This window comes from Diceros bicornis (assembly GCF_020826845.1).
Source record: "Diceros bicornis minor isolate mBicDic1 chromosome 30 unlocalized genomic scaffold, mDicBic1.mat.cur SUPER_30_unloc_2, whole genome shotgun sequence".
In the NCBI taxonomy this organism is placed as follows: Eukaryota; Metazoa; Chordata; class Mammalia; order Perissodactyla; family Rhinocerotidae; genus Diceros; species Diceros bicornis.
This window is the reverse complement of record NW_026690900.1, coordinates 3,674,722-3,680,721: the sequence shown is the minus strand read 5'-3', so window position 1 is coordinate 3,680,721 and position 6,000 is coordinate 3,674,722. Positions and strand designations below refer to the sequence as shown.

Genomic DNA, 6,000 nt, shown 5'->3' with positions numbered 1-6,000 from the left:
CCCGGCTCATTGCCCTGCCTGCACCCTTGTTCCCGCCCATAGAACTGCCTCCCCGGCCTGCTGTCACTCACAGCATTGGCCCCGCCCACAGCCCGCCCCTAGAACTTGTTCCCGCACACTGCCCCGCCCCTAGATTTTGTCCCTGTCCCTGATGCTGACCCAGCCTGCTTTCCAGCTTCTCACTCACTCTAGAAACTAGACACCTCCCCCGAGGCTGGGGTGCACGGCCTCGCCTCGCCCGCCGCCTCAATCCGCAGCCCCCAAACGTTCGTCCTCACCGAACGCCCGCCCGAGACCGGAACCGGAAGCGCGGGCGGCGCCGTGGATGGAGCGGGCGATCTTAGCGGTGTGTTCCGTCTTCTCGTTGCGGACCGAATTCCCCTGGACGTTCGCCCTCAGAGGCGGAGCTCGGTGAGCGGCGGGCGGTCCCGGCTCCAGTCGCGGTCCAGGGAGGGTCCTGGGCCGTGGGCAGCCCCGGCAGGGGTCGGCGTCTCTCCGTCCCCTCGCAGCCCCGTTTCCCCCGGGCTGTTCGCTCAGGGCCCCCGAGGCTGCTGTTCCTCCTGGCTCGGGGCGCCGCCGTCCCCTCCTCTGAGTCCCCGTCACCGTCCTCCGTGTGATTTTGTCCCCAGGGGGCTTTAGCCGCTTCTGGAGGCGATGTTTGGGTCGTTACAAATGGGGCGCTCCTGGCATCTGGGGGGGAGGCAGGGATGCTGCTCAGCGTCCTCCAGGGCCCAGGACGGCCCGACAGAGAATTATCCAGCCCCATATGTCAGTTGTGCCAAGTTTGGGAAACCTGCTCCAGGGCCTGAAAATCTCCCGAGCCCTGAATAAGTGTGGAAATTGTTGACAAGTCAGCGAGTCACTTACAGGGTCCCTAAATGACAAGCTTGTTTAAAGGGTCCAGAGTCACCAAAAAGTCTCTGTCCAGCCAAGTGAGTTGAGCGACTCAAGTGCACACAGCACGAAGCTGCTTTCTCCCATCTCGGGGAGAAACAGGTGGCTGGATAGGAATCGGGAAAATCCAGCCACAACCAACAGTTACAGTTAAATCAGTAAATACAAAAATAGAACAGTGAATGGGATTGGCCTTTCCATCCAACACCCTATAAAAGGCCTCAAAAGCTTGTTTGTGCTTTTTATCCCCCCTCAGACACGAAAAGCATCCGTGGAGCTCAAGTTTGATGTGAAACCAGGCTCAGGGTCCACCTGTCCTCGCTGATCCATGGATTTCTGTGTGACCAGGTGAGTACCCTGTGGACCTGGTACCAACAGGTTCTGGCAGCATCCGCTGTGCAGAAGACCTGCCAGTGAGCTTTCCTGGGCTCCGGTTGTCACCACCTGGAGTCACTGAGAGTGAAGGTATCTTGAGAAAAATTATTGATAGTTGATGGATGGAAAGATGGTAAGCTGTGTGTGGTTCTATGTGGTAAATATTTCAGTAAGTACAGTTATATGCAAATAAAAACACATGAAACAAACCTAAATAACTGCAAATGTGTATTATAGTAGAAAATATAGATTTACTTGCATTGCATAATATTCAAAAGTCAGGATTTATATATAATATAAATACAGAAATGTTTTGCGTGTGTATGTAGTATTAGAGGACATCCCATGAAATATTAGCAGGGATACTCAGCAACATTCCTTAGACCCATTCAATTTGATTTCTAAAGTCCTATAAATCCTCCACATAAATTTGAAATAAAGGAGCATTCAGGGAAAAAGATGATTTGAACTTCTTTGTATTAATAACAAATTTAAAATTGAATTTGCCAGTAGCCAGATTTATTTTGAGCATTTTTTTTTCTTTATGACATTTCAAATCATTTGGAGGAGTACTAAGCAACACTGTAGATTGAAGGGAAGGGCGCTAGTCTCCAAAAAGACTGTCCTCTCCACCTTGCCTTCTAAAGGGAATTAACTTTGTTTCTTGAAACTTTTCTGAAATAACGGTCTGGTGATTCACGTTGCAGAGAATCTTGTTAAGTAATTTTGTATTTAGTTGTTGGCCTCTACTAATTGTGTGTGTATGTGTGTGTGCCTTTTTCATTCTAGCTTTCCTGTGATGTTATTGAGGGGAATGTGTGCTGGTCATGCAATAGATAGTCTCTGAGTGTATAATTAATGGTGACCAACCATCCTCGTTTATTCAGGACAGTGGGGTTTTCCAGGACACAGGACGTTTAGTGTTCAAACCAGGGCAGTCCTAGGCAAACCGGGATGGTTCCTCATCTCATGAGCCAGGCCCTAGGACACATGCATGGGGACCTGGAGAACCAGAGAGACCTTGTCCCACCTCCATGGAATATACATTATATTTGGGAATTTGGATTTTGAAAAGTTAATGATGAGAGTGATGTGGGAGTTTGGCACAAGGGGAATCAACATGAGGGTGCAGAGAAGCCCTCTTGAGAAGGACTGATATTTAGCTTGAGAGCTAGAGTTGGGACTGGATTTAGCTGGCAGGAGGGTTAGACTGGAGTGAGGGTGTGGGAGTGTGTTCAAGAAAGCGTTTCAGGCAGAGGGACACACATGAGGACACCCCTGAAGCAGAGAGCCTGGTGTGTCCATGAACTGAGAAGAAGGATGGCTGAGCCGAGTCAACACACGGGGAGGGGTGTGAGCCACACGGGCGAGGGGGGACAGGCAGGATCAGATCAGGGGTGACTTGGGACTCTGTTCTTAGAACAGTGGGAACACTCTGGAGAGATGCGAGTAAAAGGATGATGTGATTAGCGTTTGGTCTAAGCATGTGGGTTAAAATGGACTTCATGGTTAAGAATAAAGACTTAATAGGCAAGATAGGAGGTACTGGGAATAAGATTGGGAATAAGATTAGGAATAAGATGATTGTTCCCTAGGCCTGAGTGATGGCTGTGGAGTAGGAAAGAAGTAGAAAGAAAAGACCATGGAGTGTAGAACCGAGAGAACATAACGGTGCTTTCTTGCCTGCATGTGTCAGATGGCACAGGGCACTGACTGTTCTCGCTGCTGTCTGTGCAGACCTGCAGGTGCCCCCTCACCCAGGTCTGTGTGTTCACCCCTCTTTGCCACTCACAGGCCCCCCCATCCACATCCTAAAAGAAGTCAGGTCTTACTTGTCAGGGGGTTGTCTCACAAGGTAGACACCTAGGAGAGCCCCTGCAGGCATCAGAGCAGCCCCTTCAGCATCTCCATCACCTTCCTCCCTTCCCCTCTCTCGCTTTCCACACCCAGAATGACCCCTGCTCAGTATTCCACATCCCCATGATCTTCCTCCCCCAGGCTTGAGAAGGGTGGGGTAGCCACTGGGGTGGACATCATCTGCACCTTCCATTCTGACCCCCGCAGGTCCCAGGCTGGACAGAGAGTGACTCTACTGGGAGCTGAGCCATGAGACTCAGCGCGTCACCTACCTGGGCTCCTTCACCCTGGACTGGGACAGCCTCTACTTCAGTGGTGAGGGGCTGTGCTATAGCCACGTTGTCTGTTCTGTGTTCCCTCCATTGCTCTAAAGTGAGCTATGATCCATCTCTCTATCCTCCTGGTCTGGGTTCAGTCTTCTCATCACTGTGTGATCACTGGGTCCAGCCAATTTCCATCTTATTGCCTTCCACCTGAACACCCCTCCACTCGTCCCCTCTGCTTTCCCCTCTGCTTTTCCCACAAAGGTCCCTACATCCTTTCTCTCCCTTAATTCTTTATGTTCACCCCAACACTTGCTCAGCTCCTCTCACCTTCTCTCCACAGGTTACACCTATGGAGCCGTGGCCCCAACTACCACCAGTGAGTATTCCTGGCCCTGGTCTCCTGTGTCCCGTCTGCATTTGTAGTTTGGGAGCACTTGTTCTCCTTCATCTGCTGTCCTTGGTGAAGGAAGGACCTGGAAGGACCCTAATTCATCCCTTCTCTCCCTCCCGGGTTCTAGTGGAGAGTCCCAGCCAGTGTGAGAAAGCCTTAGACACAGACATGTTCTCCACCACATTCTGACCCCACATGGTTTTCACTTTAATTCTCCTAAAGCCCTGCCCTTGGTCCTCCTTTTCCAGGTATCCCATCCATCTGCCCATTTTTCTGCCTATCTATCTCTCCTCTGAGTTCAGTCACTCTTGTTCACCTATCTCTCTCTCTTGGGCTCCTCTCCTCCACAGGCTTGCTCATTCCTTCTACTCACACAGTCACTGGTCCCCTCACTCTCATTTATGCTTCACCTGTGAATGGTGGTCCTGAGACAGCCAGTGCTGGAGCCCATGTGAGCCGCGGGTCTCCTCCCACTCTGTCCTTCCCTGATGACAGCCTTATCCACAGCTCCCGAGCCGGCCACCACGTCCCTGCATACTTGATCATCACCTGAGCCACCAGAAGCCACCACAGGTATCTGGGGGCCCCTTTTCCTTCCCAAGAGAAGCTCTCTGGCCCCACTCCCCATGAGCCAGGTTTGATCCAGGAGGTGGGAAGCCAGGGTATGAAATTCTGGTTTTAGGACAATCATGCTGATCACAAAGATTATACCAACGATTCAGTCTAAGGCCAGCTCTCAGAGAGCCCCTAGTCTTGTGAAATTAACACACCATTATAATACAATGTGGGATATTTCGGGGAGAGGCACCTGGCATAATTTGGAGGGAAAGAGCTTGCTAGAGAAAGTTTCAACAGAATGAAGTCTTTAAGAATGTGTAGGAGGGACCCTGGTAAATAGAGGATGAAGGGTTTTCCTGGCAGAGAGGATTCCATGAGCAAAGGCTCCGGCCAGAAACAAGATGCCGTATGGGGAGAATTGAAACGAATTTGGGTTGCATGAAGCATAATGTTTAACCCGCAATAGGTGGATAAAATGAGACTGAAAAGTCAGCAGGAGCCAGATTGAGTAGAGACTTGAGTGCCAGGTCAAGAAGGTTGAACTAAACACTGAAGGCCATAAGGAGCCATGGGAGGTACTAGAGCAGTGGTGGCCCTAGTGAGGTATTCATTTCAGAAAGATTCTTCTAGTAGTCCATGTAGAACATCCTGTAGACAGAGCATCCAGTGAGCCTGCTGGGGTGTTGGTCCGGGTGAAGGAAGTTAAGACCTGAGCTAGGACAGGGATGGAGAGAGGGAGTGTATGTGAGGACCAGTGTGCAAGGTGAATGGGTGTTACTGGGAGGGAGGAGGAGCTGAGTAGATGTGCTGGTTCTGACTTGGGTGACCACACGGGTGGGTGGTGGTGCCACTGGGACAGAAGACGACAGATTATAATGAGTGCAGGACTCTGGTCTGGTCTCAGGCCAGCTTTCAGAGATGGCCATTGCTCTCCCTCTCGTCTTGCAGCTTTGGGGCACAACCTGAAGACCCTCACAGTCAACGTCACCATCTCCACCCTCCGGTATTCATCAGACATGAGCAATGGCTATGCCATGTTCAACTTCACTGAGAAGGTCCTGCAGAGCCTGGTGAAACCCTGGTTCCAGCAGCTCCTAGTGGGTTAAATCCCACCCAGCCCTTCCTCCAACCCCTGTCCCTCCTGCTCCTCTTCCTCCTCCTTCCTCCCCAGCTGGATCATTGTTCAAGAAGAGCAGCCTGGGCCCCTTCTACTCAAGTTGCAGACTGGTCTCCCTCAGGTGAGACCATCCCCTCAGCATTTGCCCCTAATGACCACTTTTGTGACCACCCCTCTCTGTCTCTCCACTGTCCTCCCATTTCCTCGTTCCTGTTCTGGCCCCCACCCCCGGAGGTTTCAGGACCTCTCTCTAGACTCCCCACATCCCTCTCTCCCCAGGCCTGAGAAGGATGGGGCAGCCACCTGTGTGGACGCTGTCTGCACCCGCCACCCTGATCCCGTGGTCCGCCATGCCTCTGTGCTGGGAGCTGAGTGTCGCCACCTGTCTGCTCTTCCTCTCGGTGGCTCCTGGCTCCGCAGCCCAGAGTTTATCCATTAAGAGAGAGCAACAGCTACTTTTCCGCATCATCAGCTGGAACCTCAGCATCTCGGAGCCCACATCCTCGGAGTACTCCGCCCTGCTGAGAGACACCCAGGACCAG

The 6,000-nt window shown here is 51.8% G+C and overlaps 1 long non-coding RNA gene across 4 annotated transcripts in view; it reads left to right on the top strand.

The window, feature by feature from the left end:
• The first annotated feature begins 241 nt into the window (after positions 1-241).
• LOC131402106 (uncharacterized) overlaps positions 242-6,000 on the top strand; it is a 104,201-nt gene continuing 98,442 nt past the window's right edge. Inside the window, exons 1-7 of one of the 4 annotated variants that reach the window (XR_009218280.1) lie at positions 242-411; positions 1,151-1,242; positions 3,334-3,441; positions 3,733-3,852; positions 4,291-4,356; positions 5,513-5,579; positions 5,738-5,785. This is a non-coding gene — a long non-coding RNA (uncharacterized LOC131402106). Of the gene's footprint in view, positions 412-1,150; positions 1,243-3,333; positions 3,442-3,732; positions 3,853-4,290; positions 4,606-5,289; positions 5,370-5,512; positions 5,580-5,737; positions 5,786-6,000 lie in introns of those variants that run through there. The other 3 variants (XR_009218281.1, XR_009218282.1, XR_009218283.1) reach the window with 3 other exon arrangements.